General features: G+C 36.7%; 1 pseudogene; it reads left to right on the top strand.

Annotated features, from left to right (window-relative positions):
- The first annotated feature begins 18,085 nt into the window (after positions 1-18,085).
- On the top strand, positions 18,086-19,607 carry LOC143605720 (delta(12) fatty acid desaturase DES8.11 pseudogene; annotated as a pseudogene).
- Positions 19,608-24,905: the final 5,298 nt, after the last annotated feature.

The following is a 24,905-nucleotide window of genomic DNA, read 5'->3' as shown; positions in this document are numbered from 1 at the left end:
TACAGGAGCATGCTGCTCGCCATACTGTGTCAGTAAGCTGTCGTCTCTTTAGTCAGATCTTTTTCCCATACCTCGTCAGGTACAGTACAGATCTTCCTGTATCGTACGGACTGGCTTATTTGGGCGGGAGTATTCCCCCTCCCGCCCTTGTGCGGGATTGTTCCCGGCTTTGCTCATTCCTTCAGGTGACACTGAGTGATTGAGAGCTAAGTGCCTTGTGCGTGTAGCCTTGCTGCGCGGGTGGCCTTCCCTGATGGCTTGTATCCGAGGCTGCGGGGACAGGCGGAGTCCTTCACCATTGGGAGGCATTTCCTGCGGGACCAGCTTGCGTACTGCGCGTAAGGACGTCACGTCTCTGAGCATGGTTGGTCCTGCGGATCCAGTTGGTTTCTGCGCAGACGTTCCTCTTCAAGGTGAGTCTTGCGGGTCTAACTGGGCTCTGCTGGGACCTACCTCTTCACCAATGTAAATGTTCACATATGAATAGATCATCATCAATAACGACACCAAAAGATTGCCATCAATATTAATCGTTAACTTCGAATGAACATACATTGTTAATACAAATATTCGAAAATCATAAATCAAAATCAAGTATATTAACAAAATTCGAGTTCCATAAATTAAACAATTGAAGATCGACAAAGACATGTCACGCAAACCAATGAAGAGATTTAAATATATAAATTTATCAACCTTTCTATGCGTGTTAGTATGTGCTTTATCGGGTTTCTTTTAGGAACCTTAGGCAACATTGTCTAGTGGTGGACTTTTGGAGGGTTGTGCTTGTTGTTCTAGTGACTTTGCTTTCTATCGTTGTCGGGTTCCGACCCTAGATGATGGTGATGACGTAGTGGTTACGATCATCAACTCCGGGTATGGGTTTGGTTATGACTTTCGTTCTTTAATGGTGTTTGATTTGGGGTATTGGCTTGATTCCTTGGTTCACATCAAACGCGTTTAAATGATGGTTTGAAATTGTGTTTTGGGATTACAATATGTCACTAACTATATGCAATTGATTTTGCCAAGGGTATTGACGGTTTTTTGAGCTTTATAAGCGATGATGTTGTCTGAGCCTCTTTGGCTCCTGTATTTTATAGCTGGCATCGATTAAAGACCGTAGTTGGGTTAAACTGGTTAACATGTGAACCCCTCAGGTTCAACCACACACATTCCCTTTAGGTCACTAGGTTTTATAGCGTTGATGTTTCTTAAACTTTTTGGTTCCTATTTTTGATGACTTGAATGAGTTAAAGACTATACGTGATTACGTGGGTTAAGACTAAGGGGTCAACTAGTGAACCTAACGTCTTCAACCGAAGACAACCCATATAGCTAATTGGGGTTTGTACGCAATGATATTTGCTTGAGTCTCTTTGGTTCATATTTTGGATGATTTGAATGGATTAAAGATGGTAATAGTGTTACACGTGTCAGAGTATCACCTTTGTATCTTCGTCCTTTTAGAATTGTTATGATATGAAAAACACAAAGTTTAAGGTAGATTGAATGATTACTCTTTTTGTTTATCAAATGACAATAATGCCCTTAAAAATTGGATTTATCAATATTGTTTATTAATACTAGTTGTGTGTTTTAAATGATAAACTTGGAAATTGGTTAATAAGTTTTTAAAGTGGACATCTGTAACAAGACAAATAAAAAAGAAAATACGGACACTTATAATGAGACGAAAAAAATATAACTATATTATCACTCATATATTCATTCCTTAGCGTTTATAATTGTATTGTTATAATAATAATCACTCATATATTCCTTCTCAAAAAGATTTATTTGGTTGTAGTATGTAACATCCTAAATATTTTAATAATAATTAATCGATATTAAGTAAAGAAAAGGTCATGGACTTGGGTTACTTAAGGTGGATTAAAGAGTAATGGGCCTTAGGTCCATGGACTTTAAGAGATATAAATACCCCCTTAAACCATCCTAAAATCCTAACTCTCATTTCCATCTTCCATATTTGCCTACACACTCAAAAACACACACACATCACTCTACATAATACGGCCGAGAGGGTAGAGAGGGATTCGAGATCAAGTGGACGCTAGCTCGTGTAGATCTTTATTATACAAGCTTTATACAAGATCTAGGGTTTATAAACAAGTTAAACGAGATCCAAACAAGCACAAAAGGTATGTTCTTAACCTTTAAAGTTTACGTTTTTATGTACGGTTAGCCTTGGAACTTGAACCTAGAGTAGGTCGGGTATAAACGAGTATTAAAGTAACAAACTTGATGCTAGAAACGAACTTAATAAACCCACGGCTAGGCACGACTCGTTTAAAATAAATCTTTGATCTAGTGTTGAACGTTTTTAGTTTAAAGGTCCAAACCTTATACTTTTCCGGGCCGAGTTTTACCCGAAATCGATCATGGGAATGTTCGCGGGGTTGGTTAATATCATATCAAGGGGTTACACGTTAAAATGAACATGATTATGGGGGGTTTAGAAAGAACCCGTAGTTGCTGATGTAACTTCGCCTATATCTAAGTTCGCGAGCTGTTAAGTTCGCCTCATTTTAGTTCGTGTAACACCCTTGACAAACACAACATCGTCCCACACTTAGGCTATCCCACATCGGCCGTGGACAAGAGAGATCCTTGGTTCATAAGTAAATGTCTTGCCTCTTCAATCACCAACGCGTTTTGGGCAACCAAAAACAAATTCGTGAGCTCTTCGTGGGCAAAGCGGACAATATTGGTGGTGCGAGGGGACGGATGTTACAGGTGGTATCAAAGCCACTCTTTTTCCATTCGGGATGATGGGACATGCCTCATCAAGGACGATGAGTCCAAAGGGGGTTGTCTGTAACACCCTTGACAAACACAACATCGTCCCACTCTTAGGCTATCCCACATCGGCCATGGACAAGGGAGATCCTTGGTTCATAAGTAAATGTCCGTTCTCTTCAATCACCAACGCTTTTTGGGCAACCAAAAACAAATCTGTAAGCTCTTCGTGGGCAGAGCGGACAATATAGATGGTACGAGAGGACGGGGTGTTACGGGACATCTGTCACACCCCAACCTACGGCGGAAATGCCGGGGCGAACTGATTGCTCACAACTTTTCAAATGTTACTATATGCAATATTAAAAGTTTCGATATCTATTAAATAAATTCAAATAAATACAAATATTCATACAATATCCAAACAAAACGAAAGTACATCAACAATCAAAGGTCATAAATAATATTTTCTCGTTAATTTTCTTCTAGCATAAAATCCTTAAGTGATCTTGTACTTCACATCAAACGAATACCTGCATATGCGTTGAAAATGGAATGGTTTTGTCAACACAAGGTTGAGTGAGCAACACACCAGTTCAAAGTATAAATAAAAATATGTATTTGCAACAAGTCATATGAGAATAACAAAATAACCAAATGAGCAAGTATAACTGAGATGTCGACAAGCACAAAGCTATAACGACTGGCGTATGATCATACTAGACTGAGATTATGTTGGACCTCTCAGAATGCGAAAGCATACAAAGCAAATAAGCACATAAACAAGTAAGGTATAAGTTGTTAACACATAAGACAAAGTTGCAGTTTTGAGTATAAGTATATATGAAAAGTATATTTACGCATATATCCCCAAAACAGTATAAAAAACGAGTAAAATGGGGGAATGTGGTACTTACCTCAATAGACGAACAGTAGAGAATAGATAACAATAAAAATGACGAAAGCGGATCACGCGCGTTGACGATAATGCCTAATAAGGAAAAAGAATACGAAGCTACGCTAAGTTAATGAACCAGATCGGATAAACGAGTTTGATATTATTATTAAGTCACTAATAAACCCTTTTAATCATAATTAATATAATATTTTATTTTATATAAATATATTGTATGAAAAATTATTAGTTTTGTTAACTTACAAATAAAGTATATTATAATAATATTATATAAGTAAAACACATCTTCAATAAATATTATTAGTTTACTAATCCGTTCAAAAGTATATTATGATATTTAATATATAAAAATATTATATGAATAAAATAAATCTTTAAAAAAAATTATAAGTTCGTAAAAGCACATAAATATATATATATATATATATATATATATATATATATTAAACCAAAAATATAAGTTTACGTGATATTATATATATGTCTACATTCACGGATGAAAGATGAGAAAAACACAACTTCAATACTTGGTTTTATAAAATATTGTTTAATTACTAGTTGTTATTATAATTATTGTTTTATAATAATGGTTTTAAAAATAAAAGATACCAAAAATAATAACATAAACAGGGTGGCAGGGACTTGAACCCGAGACCTGCCACTCCGTAACCCACGAATTAACCAGCTGGGCTAACCAGCAGATACATTAGATCTTTAGAAGCCAATAAATATAACTAAACGCGGCTAGACATAATCCAAGAACAAAGCCCTAACAATACAATTGATCCAAAACTGATAACGATAACTATTTAAACCTTAGGGCTTTTGATCTTTAAGTGATCATGATTCTTAACATGTAATCAGTTTTGAAAGGATTAACAACTATCGGAGAAAGAAGTAGAGTTCAGGTGAGTTTCTAGCCCCATTTCCTTGTTATGTTTTCGGGGTTGTGTGCATACTCGATGTGAAGTGTGAATACACTTACCTTAAGTGGTAAGTGTATTCTATAGATGTTATACAAGTAGCTAATATATATAATACTTGTCGGTGCGTGAACGATCTTCGGATATTACACGTATCGCCAATGTTAGTGACTGTCAAGTGGTTATTAGTGTGTATGATTGTTATTATGTGACTTGCTTACTATATAAATGATATAATGATATAAAGTGTGTTGTAGACAAGTAGCAGTAGAGTGTGATAGAGGTGGATAGGGGTCTAGTAAGAGTGTCAAAGTGGCAAAGTGGCATAACGTTATTCGTAATTAAAGTGGCAAAGTGACATAACATTATTCGTTATTAAAGTGGCAAAGTGGCATAAGTGGCTAAGCTGTAGGGGTAATTAAGAGTCTAAGCTATAGGGGTAATTAAGTGGTTAAGCAGTAACATGTTAGACAGTGGATTATGTGTCTTCGGATACGTATATAATGTATGTAGTGGTTGTATGATAAGTTGCTTGATTAACTAGAACTCACTCAGCGTAGCTGACTTTTAGTATGCACGCAGGTGAGCTGATTGTAGAGTTAACATGAGGATGACACATGCATGGATTGAACGGCTGACATCTGAAAATAGAAGAAAATATATTTTAAATATAATGTTTTGTGTTATAGTATCAAAGAAAAGATTAAATGTTTTGTGATAAACGGTTAAAGTTTTATAGAAGCCTTACATAGTAGCACTTATGGTCATGAAAATATAAAAAAATTGTATATAGGGTAAGGTGACTATTTTATTTTTATTTTTAAATTTAATCAAAACTATTTACTATTTGGGAAGAGGTTTTGTGTCTAGAGGGTGCCACTAATAACGGTGAAGGACACGCGGTTTAAGGTGGCGAAGGGGTTAGGATATATTTGTAATTTAATAAATGTCCCATGTGACCTCGTTCATGTGATTATTGGCAACAGGTGTCGGGGTTGTGTTCCAATGGAAACGCTGTACACGTGAATCCAGAGAGGACCATCATCAAACGGTGGTGACTCAATTCTCTTAAATACTTTTAATAAAATGAGACAATGGGACCCTAAATTACAAATGCCATGCATTCTGCTTAATTTTAAAAGAAAAAAAATGTTCCATATGGGACATGGGCTTTCTTTAGGTGAAACAGAATGCCATTTTTTGTGTTGTCTTTATGGCATGTGTTTTACAAGTTTCAACCATTCCTATATTGTTAGTAACTTATTTAGATTATTATGTTCAATGGAAATGCGATATCGACTTACACCAAAGGACCATTATGTTATAAGGACCATTATTTTAGTGGTGAAGCTTGGACTGAGGCAACGGGAGTGGGTGGGGGTGGGGGGGGGGGGGGCTCAAATTTTCAGGCAAAATGGGCTAAACTTACACCACATATAAAGATTTTCGACCGAAAACGGGTAAATTTACACTACTGCGCAAAAAACAGGGAGGTCGGACACCTCAGGCCTCAATGAAGCTTCGCCCTTGCATTATTTAATAATTCAAAGACTACTTGACAACCCCATCCTTTTTTAGGGAACGACTTAGGGGCTATTTGGTTCATTCAGATCTGAATGAGCCTCTATCCCATTCAGCAACAACAATAAATCTGAATGATTCAGACATAATTTTAACCATTAAGATGTTTTTCTGTTTGAAACCAAACAGTTTAAGTCTGAATGAATCATATGTAAACAAACAGCCCCTAACTATAGATAAAAACAATTAATCATTTTATTTTATATACAAATTTTTTAGAGAATTTAAAAGATTCTCACATACTATGATCTCGCTTCCGCTTTGTTCTTGAAACTCCATACTTATTTTCTTTACAGACAACCAAAATTGTCCCCATTCGTCCAGCGTCATTCCACAACTGCAATAAATTATAATGAGCATATACAACCAAAAGGGGTACACAAAAGGTGATTTAGCTGTCATAGTACAATTAAAATGGGAAATAACTCTAATATTAACTTATCACAAGTATTTTAGTAACTACATTTGACAAACATAACTCTATTATTAAATTGTTAGTATTAGGGACCGTGTAATACACGGATTATTCAAATTATAAAATGACAAGTAAAGAAAATAATTATATAACGTATATGAGAAAATGTATAACAGATATACTTATATCTATAAAGTGTGTATATAAATTGATTTTATTTCTATCAAAAAATGATTTTTTTTAAATGAACTTAATAAAAAAATGCACGTGCAAAAACGTACCCAATAACGCTCCTTTTATTGAAACTTTCATTGTCAGTATCATACGTGTATAACTGAAAGAATTCAGGATGAAGACTTCTATACAATAGTCATAAAATAGTATTCTAACCACTCAGCCTAAATACCGAATGATCGTTACATTTATTGATATATTAATCAATTTACAACCCATAGAAGGAAAGGAGAACATTAAATTATAATGACGAATGTCATTCCAAACTATGTTTTTCTGAGCTAAACCATAAAAAATAGACAAAATGGCAAAACAGGTCATTTATGTTTTCATGGTTTTTCAATAGTCGTCCTTTAGTAAACTTGATGACAAAAGACGTATTTCATGTTTCAAATTTTGTTCACGTTACGTCCTTTGGTGCTAACCCAGTTAAATTTTTCTGTTAAATATGGTCATGTGCTTTGCACATGAGGACAGTGTGGTCATTTTACCCCTTTAAGGACTGTTTGTGTTACTAGACTAAAGGTTTGGCCTTTTAAAAAAATATTCATCTCTCTCATCCCACCAATATTCATCATCATCTCCATTTCTTCTTCATGTTAACCACCACCTACGTCACACTCCGACCAAAGGTGGAACATGTCGGGGTGCAACGTGATTGGACAAATACACAAGACACTATTAAAGTGAAAATATTTAATCAACTCATTTATTTCACAAATCAATAAACAACACATCTTGGTCTAACAAACAAATTGAACACAAGTAAACAAATATATTGTTCGTTTTACTAATATCCTAATAGTCTTGGTAACGTTTTCCATCAAGTCCTCAAGTCGATAAAAGTCAAACCTGTAACAATGCATAAAATAATATTTTGTCAACACGTATGTTGGTGAGAAATTTCATAGTTTGAGTATATATAATATGAACGAAATCCACAAACGTATATGAGACTATAAATAAAGCATCAATCGTGGTATATAAAAACATATGTAATGAGGATCCTTTCTACTCGGTAACAACCGACATACTCGGATAATGAGGCCCTATTCTACTAGCACAAGGCTAAGTAGTTAGGGGAGCGTATGATCATACTTAATGAGGCTCAACAACAACATAAAAATAAACACTCGCGCACGTAAAGAATATGAGGCATATAACACACAAAAGAGCAAGTATTCCAAGTATCATATACCATAAAGTTTGTGGTTTAAGAAAAGTGTATAATAATCATTCTTGTTTTGAATAAGTATGCATGTTACCCCAAAAGATAAAAGTGAAAACGGGGGATGAAATGTACTCACCTCGATTGACGAATCGAGAAATAATAAATGATCGAACTATAGAAAGCTTGCGAACGAAACGAACGAATCCGACTTGAAAGCTAAATGAAAACGAATAAATAATATATTAATGAACTTGGACTTTAGTTGAAGCTACATTTGAAACATTGAACGAGGAGGTTCGGTTGTAAATCGGATTACCGGTAAATGATTAGGGACTCGTACTAAATTGATAAATTTAAAATAAAATAATATTATTTTATTGGGCTTTTAAATAACTAAACCAATATCAAAATAGAAACAAGACGGGCTTAAATCGAGAGTTCGGTTTTATGAAAATGAATTTATAATGAAGCTTATAATAATATTATTTATGATGATGATAATAATGATAGTGATAATTTTGAAAAGAAATGTTTCACATATATATATAGATATGTAAGATAATGACGGTAAAATTAATAACCGTAATTATTAGTGATAATACTAATAATAATAGTTAAAGAATAAAGATCTTAGTATTAATTAAAATGTCGTTGATAAAAATAATAATAATAATAAATAATATGGATTATAAATAATGATACTATACTCGATGTCGGTTTGATTTCCAAACGAATTCATAAAATAACTATATTAATATTATTGCTAGTAATTAATGATAAAATATGATTTTAATAGATAATAATAATATGACCTTTAATAATATTATTAACAACTTTAATATTTATAATAATAATAGTAAAGTAGTATTAATAACTTTAAAAATAATTCTTTTATATTGTGTATATATATATATATATATATCTAATGATAATAATAATAATAGTGATAGTAATACATAATAGTAATAATATGAATTAAATCTAAAATAATAATATAACATTTATATATATTTATTTTTATATATAAATCCAAGACCGATTTTAAGTGGTTAGTAACCCGGGTGTATTCCGTCTTAACTAACCAAACATGATTTGTTTAAGTTTGCCGACAAAACCATCTTTCCAAATTCAAAACAACCAAATACCCATCGACCTGTTTCAAAGAAAATAACCGAACGATAAAACCGACTATTGACAATTTAAATCTAATAACCGACATATAAAACTAATAACACTAAAAACAAAATTATATACCTTATTGATGAAGAGAAACATGGGTCGCCGGAGCCGAATCCGGCCGGCAACGAAAACGGAGAGAGAGAGAGAGACGACGTGAGAGAGAGAGACGGAGACAGAGAGAGAGGTTGGGGCAGATTCCGGCCGCCGGAGCTCACGCCGGAAAAATGAACCAGGAAGGGAAAGGGACTGCCGGAAATTCGGGGTCGCCGGAAACGGCTAGAGGGGGTTCGGTTTGGGTGAGGGGACCGAGGGAGAGGGTGGCGGGAGACACTGATGGTGCTTTGGAGTCACCGGAGCTCGGGTTCGCCGGAAAACGGCTACAATGTGGAAGGTGGCGGCTGTGTGTGATGTATGTGTGTTGGAGGTGGTGGCCGGAGGCGGTGGTGCTCGCCGGAGGCGGCGGCGGCCGGGATTAGAGAGAAAGAGACGGGGTGGGTGGTGAGTTTATAATAGGGTTAGGGTTTGGTGTTGGATATATTTATTATATATTTTCCAAAATGGCCCCTCAAGTTTCAATCAAGATTTAAAACGAGTTTAAAGGTTTCCCAAGCATATAACGAGTTTACGGAAATCATTTTAAACCCTTTATGTTTATCTTAACGACACCATAATATGAAAATCATAGATTTATTTGTGATCGAGATATAATAATATTATATAATAATTAAATAAGGAAACGAAAATGTTGAGTCGGATTTGAATAAAAGTTTACAACACGAAAACAAATCGAGACCCGAATTTGATGAATGTCACAACCTACCCCAACACCACCACCACCGCTTATCACCACCAAATCCGGCCCCACCAGAAAACTCCATCTCTGACAACCATTAAATCCAACCACCTGATCATCACCATCATTTTCTTTCTTCTCCAAAACCCAAAACCACCACCACCTGTTGCAAACCGCCGCCACCCACCACTCCACCTCTGCCACCATCACCATCCCCTTCGTAGTTCTTCAAACCCAACTTCACCCACCACCTGCCGCCACCACGTCGCCGCCAACTCACTCCATAACAAACGCTAAAACCCCCAAATTTCAATTACCAATTTCCGAATTAGGGTTTCCAAACCCTAAAATGAGGTATTAGAACAAGAAATAGTGGGATCTGGATATTTGTTTGCTCAGAGTAAAAAAGAGAGAGTGATTAGACGATGGCGGCGGCTGTATTAAGATAAAATGGAGGTCGGAAATGGTGACGACAGTTGTTGATGGTGATGCGTACAGAGAAAGATCTGACGGTGGCAGGTGGTGGTGGCTGTGACTGTGGCGACGGAGGAAGTGGCGGGTGGGGCTTGAATCTTCTGGTTGCCGGAAAACGAGAGGTGAGAGAGTGACTGTGGCAGGAGGTGGTGGCTGTGTCTGTGGCGGCCAAGGAAGTGGCGGGTGGGGCTTGCATCTTTTGGTCGCCGGAAAACGAGAGGTAAGAGAGTGACGGTGGCAGGTGGTGGTGAAAGTGGCCAGGAGAGAGAGAGGTGAGAGAAAGAGATGGAGAGAGAGAGTGTGTGTAATTTATATATATAATATAATTTTTTTGTTATTAAATAATTTTGAAGTTACAAATATACCTTCATGTGCATTGCACATGACCAAATTTAACGAAAAAACTTAACTGAGTTAGTGTAAAGGATGTAACATGATACATTTTTTAAACAATGAACATGATTTTAGTCATTAAGTTTGCTAAAGGACGACTATTGAAAAACCATGAAAACATAAAGGACCAGTTTTGCCATTTTGTCTAAAAAATATTTTGATAAGTTTGACAACATAAAAACTAAATGTTAACCCATTTTATTTTGTGAATATTTTGTTTCATTTGAGCATAATTTTGCATGACATGTTTCCCATACAACGTTATGATCACCATTGAAGGAAAAGTTAATACTGACACAAATGTTTCAAATTTGATACAAGTTATAAGCATTGATAGGCCTGGAGGTGACATGTCATAAGTGTTCACTATTTACTCTAAAATTTTAATAGTCGATGGAAAAATAGTCAATTTACCAATTCCCGAATCTTTGAGTTTTTCCAAAAATGTCATTGAAAATAAATTTGAAACCCAAATCATGTTTAAAATTATAACTTTCATCCATTTGACGTTTTCAAGTCAACACTTTAAACGCGTAACAAATTTGACGATAATCTATTTGCAATCTCAAACTTTTAAAAATACTCAGATTTCTCATTTTTGACCTATAACAAATTTTGAAAGCTTGTAGCAAACAAACTATTTACCAATTTTTTATTGTAAAAACCAAATTTAAGTTCCACAAAACCCGAAATAATCACTGATTAAAAGACCAAGAAATTAAATATGATAAATTTTGTTATATATGAAAGTGATTGGTAATATCTACTAAATTAACCGAAAAAATAATTGATAGATTTAAAGCAGATATTTATAATTTATAAATTTATATGACAATTTACAATAATAATAATAATAATAATAATAATAATAATAGATAAATAGATTGATTTTTTAAAAAATGGATCAACTTTTAAGCATAGATTTGTGATTTAATAATTACAAAAGTTACTTTGTAAAATGAAAGAATGTTCGAGTTTTGTTTTTCTTTATAATATTCAACAATATACGTAGTAAATATGTTAATGATAACATTTTACATTACATATTCTTTTCAATCTTTAAAAACATGGTTTGTTATTAATTTTTGGATTTCATCAAGTATTTTGGAATATATAGTAAAATAATATGTTAATACTTATTTTTGTAGAAAGGTATAGATATAATATAAATAAAATGTAAAAGGAAAGTGAATAGAACATATATCATGGTTAATTAAGATTTTGAAGGAAAAAAGTTGTAATGTTTAACCATAAACAAACACGTATTATAATTATTTTATTTTATTAGAATAAGTAGATGGATTACACTTAATTTAGCAACTATTTTAAAGCCCCAAACTAGTTAGAGCCCTCCAATTCTTGACATATGACATGCAATGTTCCCTTAATTTGATTAACTATTATAAATATAATATTAAAAAATTAATAATAATACCATATTACCGTTATCATTCCTCGATGAGGGTCAAAAGTCAAAACTTGGATTCCTCGCCAATTCACCCCTCGGATCCGGCCAAGGATGCCACCACCGACCTTTTCCCCCAAAAAAGGAATATTAATATTTATAACTTTTAGGTTTTTTTTTTAAAGATAATACACTATACTATTTCTACATTAAAACAATAATTAAATAAAAAAAAAGTTGTATTATCTAGAGAAGCTTGTTATCCAACTCTCTATTGTAATTGTATTATTTTATTTAATACATGAAGAGTATCAAAAAATAAAAAAATTGAGAATCTTGTTTCGTATATCCTTCTATGGCCCGCCACTTAATTAGAAAACATGTTACGTTTATTATTTTATGAAATTATCACCCGATCCGAATCTATATAATTATAAGAGTTCAATTCGCATTTTTCTTTTCAAAAAGGTTTACTAATGTTAGGTGTTATTAGCATAGTAATCTTCTCATTTAGAGGTGTGTGATTGAAAATACTTTATATATTAAATAAAAGGATCCAATTAAATAAAAGGTTAGACTTATTATTATAATAGAGGGGTGAATTATAATAGATATGATAAAAGACTAGAATTAAAAAATTATATAGTTTAGTTATTTAAAGTGATACCGTTACATCACTCGTTCAATTTAACCAAGGATCAAAGTGAAGTATAGACAATTGCTTTGATCTGATCATCATGCTCCGCCTTCCTTATTGCTCCACTCATTTTTTCTCGGTCAACAATCGCTCATTGCTTTCGTTCACTTATTTATTATATCTAGTAATAATGATTTCTCTTTCTTTTAGCCAAACGCATGTGTTTGTTGATTTAAACTGAAAGTACAAATGTTTTTGTTGATATGTTTAGCTGATTAGTCAAGATCAGTTATTATATATATATATATATTAATTTCAAAGTTCACCACACTCACAGTTTGTTACCGTTATAGTGCTCCCATTTTTTATGCGTGGGTTACAAGTAGTTATGCGGTATGATGGGCCACATACTTTTACACGTGTCATGTCTCTGTTGTTGTATATCTTGTGTAGTCTATAAACCAAATCAATCAATTAAACGAATAAACAAACCTGGTAATCTTGTATGCGATGAGATGAAGAATTTGCAACTTGGATTATTCTCTGAATCGTGTAATCACTATCAGATAAACCTATTTGTGCGTTACACACAATGATTTATCGGATAAGACAGAGAATTTTCTGTAATAGAATTGAATTTTTATTGTTCTTGATGAAGATCCAGAGAAGAACTCAGTAACCGTTGTTCTCTCCTGTATGTGTGTCTCGAGAGATTATTGGAATTCTCCCAGGGAAAATCTCGATCAATATGTTTTTTATTGATTCCCACATGAGCCCAAACAAAATAATTATAAGCCCATTTAATATTAGCCTTAACTCCAAGTAAATTAATTACTTAAACCCAAGTATAAAATCCAATAATAAAGCCCAAATAACATTAGAATTAAATCGAGCCCGCACTCCCGCGTCACCTAACTCGTTTAATCTCTAACGTTATTTTCTCGATCGACAAGTTAATCCAATAACACTAAAATAACCAACAATCCTCCCCAATTTTAGTGATATTCATGATTAACTTAACCATCCTCACAGAATCACAAACATTATGCATAAATGAAAATGTCCTATGGATTGAATTTTCATCTTAGTATTTACGCGTTATAAATATTAGAATATCATCGGGTGTCACTATGGATTGAACCCAAGTTATCCATTTTAAATACTTGTAGGTAAATACACATGCGTTTCCAAATCCAAATTCCACTTGACACTATATTTTACTAGCTTGTATCCTAATCCTTCAAAGAATATATCAAAGCTCAAGTCCAAAGCTTCTTGAAGCGGCTAAACTTCATATTCTTATAGGTAGTTCATTATTCTCGAACCCGCACTGCAATTTATCAATGAACTATTAAGAAGCTACACTTCAACCTTCTTTATCTTGCGGTCTGAACACAAACCTTGGGATGTTTATAATGATATTGTGTTCCAACATCTCTATGACAAGCTTTTCGCATTGAATTCAGCATCTAACGTTGTATTAGATGGGAATTGGGTGTCTTGACATAGGATATTAAAGTATGGACTTTACCACCATCCCCATGACTGATATGTTCGCGAGATCTCTTCCTAACTCTTTAGTTAGATCATCAGCCAAATTATACTCATATATTACAAGCTCAACTGACATCACACCTTGCATGATGAGCTCATGAATCATGCTATGTATAATATATAACTGTCTAGACTTTCCATTATACACCTGACTATTACCCTTAGTCAACACTATCCCACTTGATAGATTTTGGTGATATTAGTTTAACCACAATGAAATGAAATTTCATAAATGCATTCAACCACTTTTATCAGTTGTTGCAAATGCTAGAAACTCGCATTTCATTATCAAGTGATGCAAATACATTCCTTAAATACCTAAGAAATGAAACTTCCCTTTGTAAAGAGAATACACATTCACTTAGTTATACAATCTGCATCAGAATACTCTTCTAAAACTGAAGATAACCTTAATAACACTCTTTCACATAGTTAAGCAGTTTGTTTACTGCTTCCCATTCTTGAGCACTATTAATTACTAGAAAATATTCTCAAATTACCCACAACATAAACTTTGTCAGTCATTGTGCTAATCACAGCATACATCAAGAATCCATAAGCCTGACACTTGGATCTATGGTAGTACTTATAGACAACTAAATGATTAGATTTCTCAGTATAATAAGATTGTGTCATGGTTCTACCATTGTTACTCCTTTTAATCCTTATACCAAGGATTACATATGCCTCCCCCATATCCTTCATTTCAAATTTAGAAGACAACAATTTCTTGTTATCTAAGGAAGACATGCTATGAAAATCACATAAGTCTAAATGAATAAGTTAATTCACATGCATGAATTTATTTTGATGCATATCGAAAGACGATATTAAATTCATCTTAGACATATCTTTCATTCTAAATAATTCACATAACCTAATCTAGCATGCCAAGTTTATAATCATAATATACCATGCTTCGGGATAATATCATACAAACAAATTCAATAGCAATCGGGACATTAATATTAAATTTAAACATGTCATGCTCCAAATATTCAAATCCAACAAAATTTAATGTCGGGATATGATAAACTTATCCGACTCATTGGCATTTTTAAAACTATAATTATTTAAAACAATCCAGACAAGAGATTCTTTATAATCCTTAAAGCATACAACACATAATCTAAAACAAATGTTTTCCATGATAAATACAAGTCTAACTTTTACTATCCATCTTCAACTGGTTCAAATTCTTTAAACCATTCTACATCCTTGCATACTTGACCCGTATCACCCGAGTCCAAAGACCATGTAATCCTGTACATAAAAGGATTCACAAATAAACGATACATAATTCTTAACCGAATTATATAAGAAACCATTGAACCTTTTAAGTCCAATAACAAACCCGAAGATTGAGTTTCGTTTATTTCACGCCCCAATGGGTTTTCCCGACTTGTATGCCTCTAATGGGCTTATATTACTTGAGTCATGACCCATTAACCCCATGTGTGTACCATCTTGACAACCACTTTTAATAATATTTACCATATTATATTTCATATGCTGTCATAGCATTATATCATGGTGCTTAGATATAATTGAAGTTATATAAAAACAATCCTCTACCGAAGCAAATCTATAATTCACATTCAATCTAAACATGTTATCCCTATTGCTGTAATATCCAAAACAATAAACTTGTAACATCGAGACAGGACATATTTATATGATTTCTTGATTTATCCAAAACAATAAACCTGTTATATATTGACAACCTTCCCTAACCAAAGTATGTGATTTAAAAATGGCAGTGTGGCACAACAAAATCAAACAACTCTTAGTTATAACTACTATTACTAAACTGGACAATGATAGCATAATGATATATATGCGTATATCATATCTCCAGTTTTTGATATACTCCCAAAAGTAGCCCAATTACTATATAATGGCAATGTTGTGCATACATTTAATTTACTAAACTATATGTATTAGAATGAATATATGCATATGAAGGTTTCCCCATGTTTAATACTCAAACCATGTATGTTAATAAAAACAAGAATTTATTCAACATATTAAAATTTCAACACACTCTTCAATATATAAAAATTAATTCATCCATATTAATTCATCGCAGTTTCATCGAAAGTAATTTAATCCATAGTTTCACCAAAATTAACTTAACCCTTTTTTATTCAGTATTTTGAATTCGTTAATTAAAATTAAATTAAAATCAAATCCAATAAAGTAAATTCTCATTATGAATTCATAACAAAATCATTTTCATACTGAACTAATATTAATAGTGTGTACAGAATCATATTTCCAAACACAAAATACCAACACAATTATTTTCATATTTCTTTTCTTTTCTTTTCTTTTTAAAGAACACTTTTCTCCATCTATTGTTTTATTATAACGAAACACATGAGATTGGACTATGTCTCATAATATTTGGCATAACCGATGTTGTCTAGTTTTTTTATAAAACTGATTTCACAAAACCGTCAAACAACCTAATCAAACCCTAATAGGTTTATCTTTGTTGTATATCTTGTGTAGTCTATAAACCAAATCAATCAATTAAACGAATAAACAAACCTGGTAATCTTGTATGTGATGAAGATGAAGAATTTGCAACTTGGATTATTCTCTGAATCGTGTAATCACTATCAGATAAACCTATTTGTGGGTTACACACAATGATTTATCGGATAAGACAGAGAATTTTTCTGTAATAGAATTGAATTTTTATTGTTCTTGATGAAGATCCAGAGAAGAACCCAGTAACCGTTGTTCTCTCCTGTATGTGTCTCTCGAGAGATTATTGGAATTCTCCTAGGGAAAATCTCGATCAATATGTTTTTTATTGATTCCCACATGAGCCCAAACAAAATAATTATAAGCCCATCTAATATTAGGCTTAACTCCAAGTAAATTAATTACTTAAACCCAAGTATAAAATCCAATAATAAAGCCCAAATAACATTAGAATTAAATCGAGCCCGCACTCCCGCGTCACCTAACTCGTTTAATCTCTAACGTTATTTTCTCGATCGACAAGTTAATCCAATAACACTAAAATAACCAACATCTGTCATTTCTTCCTGCTAATGCACTCCATCTAATAATTGCATTTTGACATTTGGGTGGTGCCTTTTGTTTTCCAGCGGTCGCCGACATGACATCGTCCTCTTTGTTTTCCATCGGTTGTTGCCACCATCGCCGATTGTTATCGGGTTCTTATTTACGAACCCTAGGCGGCGGTTGTGTGCTGATGTCAATGCTTCGGTGTGGGGTCGTCTATTGTTAACGGGGCGCTAGTGTGGTGGTGGAATTTTCCGACTGCTTGCCGTTATCATTTATCTTTAATTTATTGCTTGATTGTACTCAAATTAGTGGTTCATTGTTTGTGATTTTGTTATTACAACAATATCGGATTCTGGGCGAAGGTTAGTTAGGGTCAGGGATGGCCCTGGCCTCCCGTTTTTTTTTTGCGTAGTAGTGTAAATTTACCAGTTTTCATCCGAAATTTTTTATACGTAGTGTAAATTTAGCCATTTTCGGCCGAAAATTTGAGTCCGGCCCCCCTTCGTTTGTGAAATTTTTTAGACATTTTGAGTCCCCCCTCGTGTCTTAGTCCAAGCTTCGCCACTGATTGATGAGATTATTTTTCTTTATTATTTTATTAATATGAGTATTATTAATAATGACAATTTTCCTATTCAATTAATTGATTCCACCAAGTGGTTTGTACAAAAAGACAGAAACCAAGTTGTTGCATCGAAGAATAAAAGAACTTGTTTGATATAAGTATATATGATTATTTTATTCATATAACTAACTAGATATGCTAGGGAAAAGACGAAGAAATTTCATAGCCTCCAAACGTGAGAGTATTTGCAGGACTAAAAACTTTGTTTGAGCCGTCGGCTTTGACCACTTGTGACCATAAATACTAAGCATGCATGTGGAACAACAGAGAACAAGAACACAAAGTAACACATTCTCTTTCAAGGCCCTTCTTCTTCTTCCTTGATTGAGCTTTTGTTCTTGTATTCACTATCAAATTTCAAAAATATGGGAGCAGGTGGCCGGATGTCCGATTCACCTGATCAGGTGAATGATATCCTCAAACGTGTCCCAGTTGACCCGCCATTCTCGTTGAGTGATCTGAAAAAAGTAATCCCAGCCCATTGCTTCGAGCGATCGTTCATCCGTTCATCATACTATGTTGTTCACGATCTTATTGTTACCTACGTCTTTTACTTCCTTGCAAACACTTACATTCCCCTTCTCCCTGCTCCTTTAGCTTACTTAGCATGGCCCGTTTACTGGTTTTGCCAAGCTAGCATCCTGACTGGCTTGTGGGTGATTGGTCACGAATGTGGTCACCACGCCTTTAGTGAATACCAGTGGGTCGATGACACCGTTGGATTCATCCTCCATTCGACTCTCTTTACCCCTTATTTCTCTTGGAAGTACAGCCATCGAAGTCACCATGCCAATACAAACTCACTTGATAATGATGAAGTTTACATCCCTAAACGTAAATCCAAAGTCATGATTTATTCGAAAGTTCTTAACAACCCACCTGGCCGAGTCTTCACATTGGTATTTAGGTTGACCCTTGGGTTTCCTTTGTATCTCTTGACTAATGTTTCTGGGAAGAAATACCAAAGATTTGCCAATCACTTTGATCCATTAAGTCCCATTTTCACCGAGCGTGAAAGAATTCAAGTTCTGCTCTCGGATCTTGGTATTCTTGCAGTTCTTTATGCTCTTCGGCTGCTTGTAGCGGTGAAAGGATTCACTTGGGTGACATGCATGTATCTCGTACCTGTGTTAGGTGTGCATGCTTTCTTCGTTTTGATCACTTATTTGCACCACACCCATCTCTCCCTGCCGCATTATGACTCCACCGAGTGGAACTGGATCAAAGGAGCGTTATCGACAATCGATAGAGATTTTGGATTTCTAAATAGGGTATTCCATGACGTTACGCACACTCATGTATTGCATCATCTCATCTCATATATTCCACATTATCATGCAAAAGAAGCTAGGGATGCGATCAAACCTGTTTTGGGTGATTACTATAAGATCGATAGGACTCCAATCTTCAAAGCTATGTGGAGAGAGGCTAAGGAATGCATGTACATCGAGCCTGATCAAGATAGCAAGCGCAATGGTGTATATTGGTATCATAAGTTGCGATAACCCTCACAAAGCATAATTATTCCTTTGTTGTACGTCCACGTTTTTTTATGTCTAAAATTAAAAACTTGCATATCTATGAGCAATGTTTCCCCAATTTACTTGAACCATACGAAATGTGAATTGTAAGTCTTTATGCAATTTTTTTTTCAAAATCGAATTTATAAGAAAAACAACTTAGCGCTTATGTATCGAAAATTAGAATGGATAAATAGTTCCTTTGCATATATATCATAGAATTCAGTTTTACTTATTGGTTTTTGCTTTCTTATTGTTTGAACTGTCATATTTATAACCATGTTGCGTTCAATTTTAAAATTTTACATTAGTTTGTTCACTTATAACACGTATAGGGAAACCATTTTTTATCTTTTTCTTAGAAAAACCTTATTATAATTAGAGCCTTTGATTTAGTTAATCCATAAAGTAGAGTTCTATTAATTTTTCTTTAGGAAATTTATCTAACGTTTATAATTTGAGTTTAAAGTTTCAAATCTTATCTTTATACCAAACCAAATTTTCTTGAAGAACATGAGAACAGTGGCTCACCTGCTTGCCGCTAGTTGAACATAAAAAGTTAGGACAACATTGTTTTAATATTCATTTTTAACAATTGTTAGTACTAGAGCAAATAGTAGGTTTAATTTGTTTAGACTATTCACAATATCAAACGCACTTATAATACGTAAGTTTAGTCAACATGTCACACCAGCTTTCTACTTATTCTTTCCATATACACATTTTACCCTCAACGCTACCATATTCATTCTTCTCCCACACAACCTAACTTATTATTTTACATCATCATCATTTATTTATTTTTATTTAACAAATATATTCTTTTGTATTAAAAAAATGATTTAAATAATTAAATAAAATATACTAATAAATTTTTTATCATAATTACACTGTTTAAAAAAAATAGTCGGTTGGAAAGTTATAACAGGAAATTCAGTTTCAAATTATTAAATAACAAGCCGTTGGATTTTTTTAAACTATTACACAAATGTAATTACATAAATAAATTTGCTTTTAGATTAAAACTAGTTGGATAACCCGCCGCGTTACGACGTAGTTGGGCTGCCAACTTGATGTTTGGGCGCTGAAGAAACACTAATCGACCCCGGCAGATTACGGATAATCTGGGGGTTAAGTAGATGTTTCCCACGAGGGTTAGGTCCGGCAAAGATGGTTCTTCTGATAACCTGCAAAACAGACACCGTGAGCTCGTCACTGAGAAGGGGGGGTACCTCCTTGTGACCACCCTCCGGCGTGAGAATCAGACTAGATTGCTCTTGAATATAAATGTATATTAAGAGATTGCTAGAGCAGATATCAGGTAATATATCAAGATATGAGATATGAGATAAGATGTAAGATACAAGATAATGATACCGTTCCAAGGTGTTGGAGTATTTATAGCCGAATGTAGGTTTCAAGCAGGTACAGCCGGCTGAAAGTGTTCCTGTTATGCCAACTGTGGGCTACGCACATGCCATGCTGGTGGTTGGTGGGTAGGCAGCGGCTGATAGTGACCAGGCCGGCTGTGTACTATTCCTGTTCCACCAACTGCAGTCCTCCGACAGGTTGGTGAGTAGGCAGCGGCTAATAGTGACATACAGTACAAGAGCGTCCTGCTCGTCATACTGTTGTCAGTGGGTTGTCGTATCTTTGGTCAGATCTTTTGTCCATACCTCGTCAGGTACAGTACAAAAGATCCTCCAGTATCGTACGGACTGGCTCATTTGTGCGGGAGTGTTCCCGGCTTGCTCATCTCCTCTTCAGGTGACATTACTGAATTATTTAAGAGTTAAGTGCCTTGTGCGTGTAGCCTTGCTGCGCAGGTAGCCTTTCCTGATGGCTTGTATCCGCAGCTACGGGAACAGGCGGAGTACATCACCATTGGGAGGCTTTTCCTGCGGGAACAACTTGCGTACTGCGCGTAAGGACGTCACGTCTCTGAGCATGGTGGGTCCTGCGGGCCCAGTTGGTTTCTGCGCAGACGTCCCTCTTCTAGGGGTTGCGAGTTTAGCCTTTGCGCAGACGTCCCTGTTGAAGGTGAGTCTTGCGGGTCCAACTGGGCTCTGCTGGGGCCTACCTCTTCAAGTCCCCCCAGTCCAATGTTCTTCTCATGAATTGTTAATAAGTGAGGTGAACTTTTGGACATAAGCAAAGGGTTTTGAAAAGGGTTTAGTTTTAAGGTTTTCCATGGGGATTCTTCCCGCGGAAGTCCTAATGTCACGCAGAAATTCCCGACTTTTCTGCTTGATCTTTGGGTATGATGCGGGTAGGTCTGTAACCTCCTCGCAAGTCAGGAGCGTTGAGTTCCACTTGTATAGATTCTCCATGAGGTTTTGGTAGTTTTGAACATAGTGATCAATTATGTTTAAACAACCAATTCCATCTTGGAGATTCAAACAATCTAGTTCTCGACGTTCCCGCTATGCGGGGATGTTATTTCCGTTTCCGCAAGCATGGCCCAGAAGATCCTTCTTGGTTTCAATTCCCTGCGGAGTGCTAGGTATGTGAAGGGTTTTGCCTTGACACTGTACCCGCACTCGTCTTATAGTTACTTTACTTCCAAGGTGTTCCTGGCTTCAATTCCCTGCGGGTGCTAAGTATGTGAAGGGTTTTGCTTTGACACTGTACCCGCACCCGTCTTACAGTTACTTGTTCGCCGAGGTATTCTTGGCTTCAATTCGCTGCAGGTGCTTAGTATGTGAAGGGTTTTGCCTTAACACTTTACTCGCACATGTCTTATAGTTACTTGGTTGCCAAGGTAAGAGGTATATTCCCGCTTACTTTTGAATCTTTTTGAATATTTGAAATTCGAAGAGTTGGTGAAAGGATAAGGACAGTCCAAATTGTTGAAACGTTGTCCGACGGTTTCTTCTGACAGTGTCAGGACGTGCATGAAATGGCGACGTGACAGTACATGGTCATTCCAGGTGCTTTTTCAGGCGCGTGGGCGCGATTTTTCGGGCGCGTGGCCGCGAAATTAATGGCACGCGTCCTTTCAACAGCTGTTGCCAGCTTGCTCTTTGCCACGTGTCATAGTTTCATTGCACCTTCGATTTCTCTATCTTCCGCATTAAATTCATCGCATTAATTGCGATGAGTATATAAAGGGGGAGAGGGTGCATCTTAATCCACACCTTCACTCCTCTTCTTCTTGTAAACGATTTCCGGCGAATACTTTCTGCCAAGCATTCTCCTGAAATCGTTCTTCTTTACCTCCAAACCATGTCTTCTACTCACGATTTTGAAGCTGCTGCCGAGGAATCTGACGTGCACGTTCGAGATCCCGTCGTCTACGTCTGATAAAGACGATAAGAGCACTGCTAGCGAATGCCAGTGTGCTCTTCCCACTGAGCTTTTTCAGTACATCGTCTGGAAGTTCATGCTCGAGCCGTTCGAGCCTGAGTTTCCGGAGCCACACCAGACGGTGTACGATGCCCCCAAAGGCAAAATAGGGGTGTATGCTGCATTCTTCGTTTATGGGAATCTCAGGTTCCCATTGACGAAGTTTGTATACCGTGTCTTGGAGAGGCACGGTGTGCATCTGACGGAGGCACACCCGATGGCGATCGCCAAGATCCGCCACTTTGAGTGGGTGTGCCTCATTCTGGGCGTGGAGCCCCATGTTGACCGCCTGATGACCTTCTATTCTTGGAGGTGCATCCAGGGGTGGTATACCTTGGTCAATCGGATCAAGGGTCTGAAGATCTGCGCAACCGAGCGCAGTCTTCGGTCGTGGAAGAGGGAGTTTTTTTATATCTCCGCTCGCGTCGTCCCGATAGCGATGACGTTTAAGAATGGGAGAGCACTCCCCGCCCTTCACGCCCCCAACTACCAGGAGGCGAAATGGTTCGCCACGATCTCCCGGATCCAGACTCCGGTGTACCGCTTTCCGGAGTCTGGGATGGTGATGCTCGGGATGAGCCGGGTGTGGAAGAATGCTGGGGCGGAGGCGCCACAGGTTCCCATTGTCCTCGAATACGGTTTGAACTTTATCCCTTACGGTATGCTCTGTCTTCTTTGTTGATTTAGGTTTTTCTTCTAACTGTTCCTTTTTTATTTCAGAGGGGAATGACTTGCAGTCGCTCCTGCATTCGCGGGAGGCTGATGGTCCCGCTCGGATGGGTACTCGTGCTCTCGATGAGAACGAGTTGCCCATCTTGGAGCAAACGAGGGATCGGTTTGTGGAGGTCTACCCGCCGGACCACCCGATTCTGGGCGCCACGCGCCCAGGTAAGGAGTTATTTAACCCTCGCCCTCTCAATGCTGAAACCTCTGCTGGAATTCCTCTAATTCTGTCATCTTCTGATGAGGAATCCGCAGATGGTCCTTTGTTGGTGCTGAAAAAGAAGGCTGCTGGCGGAAAGGGCAAGGCGAAGGTTGCCTCCACTGCCCATCCGGTGAGTCGGTCTGAGTCAGAGACCGAGAGTGACGAGGCGGCGGGGAACCCAGGTGGTGTTGAGACCACTGCTCCGGAGGTTGAGACGGCTGTCATCTCCGGGCAGCCCAGTGTGACGGTGAGCGGCGTGAAGAGGCCGGCTCCATCGGGTTCGTCCCCGCCTGCCAGAACCTTTAGGCTCAAGAAAACCCGTAAGTACAGTCTTCCTTTACTTTAACTGCATAGCTTTCCGCCATTATACTTATATTCTTCTTTGTGCAGGCGTGGATGCTTCCGCATTCCAGGGTGGAGCGGAGAGGAGCACCTCCGGACCCATGACGGTAGGCTTGGTCAACCTACCTGAGGCGGTGACCCAGGCGACTGCGCCTGCTTCAGTTGGTTCAGTTGCTCACCCAGTCGAGCCAACTGTTCCAACTGTGATGACATCTCCGCCGGCTGTCAGTGCCATATTTACTGAATCTTTCACTGAGCCGGCTGTGACTATTTCTGCGGGCTCCTCCGCAGCGGCGACCACGGTTGTGAGTTCACCTCCGTTGGTTTCTACCGCGGCGGCCTCCATGCCTCCGACGTCGGCAACTACGGCCGATCCTTCAGGTATGCTTGGGGCTTCTCGCCAACCTCTGCCTCCTTCCCATCTGCCTGACCTCTTGGATGGATTTCCCTTGGGTTCAGGTGATGGGTTTGTCGGCTATCGGCCTATTGTCGACCCTACATGTGGGTAGGGTTCTTTTGGCCTTTTATATATATATATATATATCATCTTTTCCTAACTGCTTTTTGTTTTTAGCAGTGTCGGATTCCAATGAAGTGTATGTTCCACGATGGAACATCCGCCGAGGAACAACCTTTCGCACGCCTGTGGAGTGCGTGGAGTGGGCTCGTCA

The sequence above is a fragment of the Bidens hawaiensis genome, unplaced genomic scaffold, assembly GCF_021521415.1.
Source record: "Bidens hawaiensis isolate Kalapana, Puna unplaced genomic scaffold, B.hawaiensis_p1.1 tig00070936_1, whole genome shotgun sequence".
Lineage (NCBI taxonomy): Eukaryota > Viridiplantae > Streptophyta > Magnoliopsida > Asterales > Asteraceae > Bidens > Bidens hawaiensis.
The sequence above is the reverse complement of the archived record's forward strand: the minus strand, read 5'-3'. Positions and strand labels throughout refer to the sequence as shown.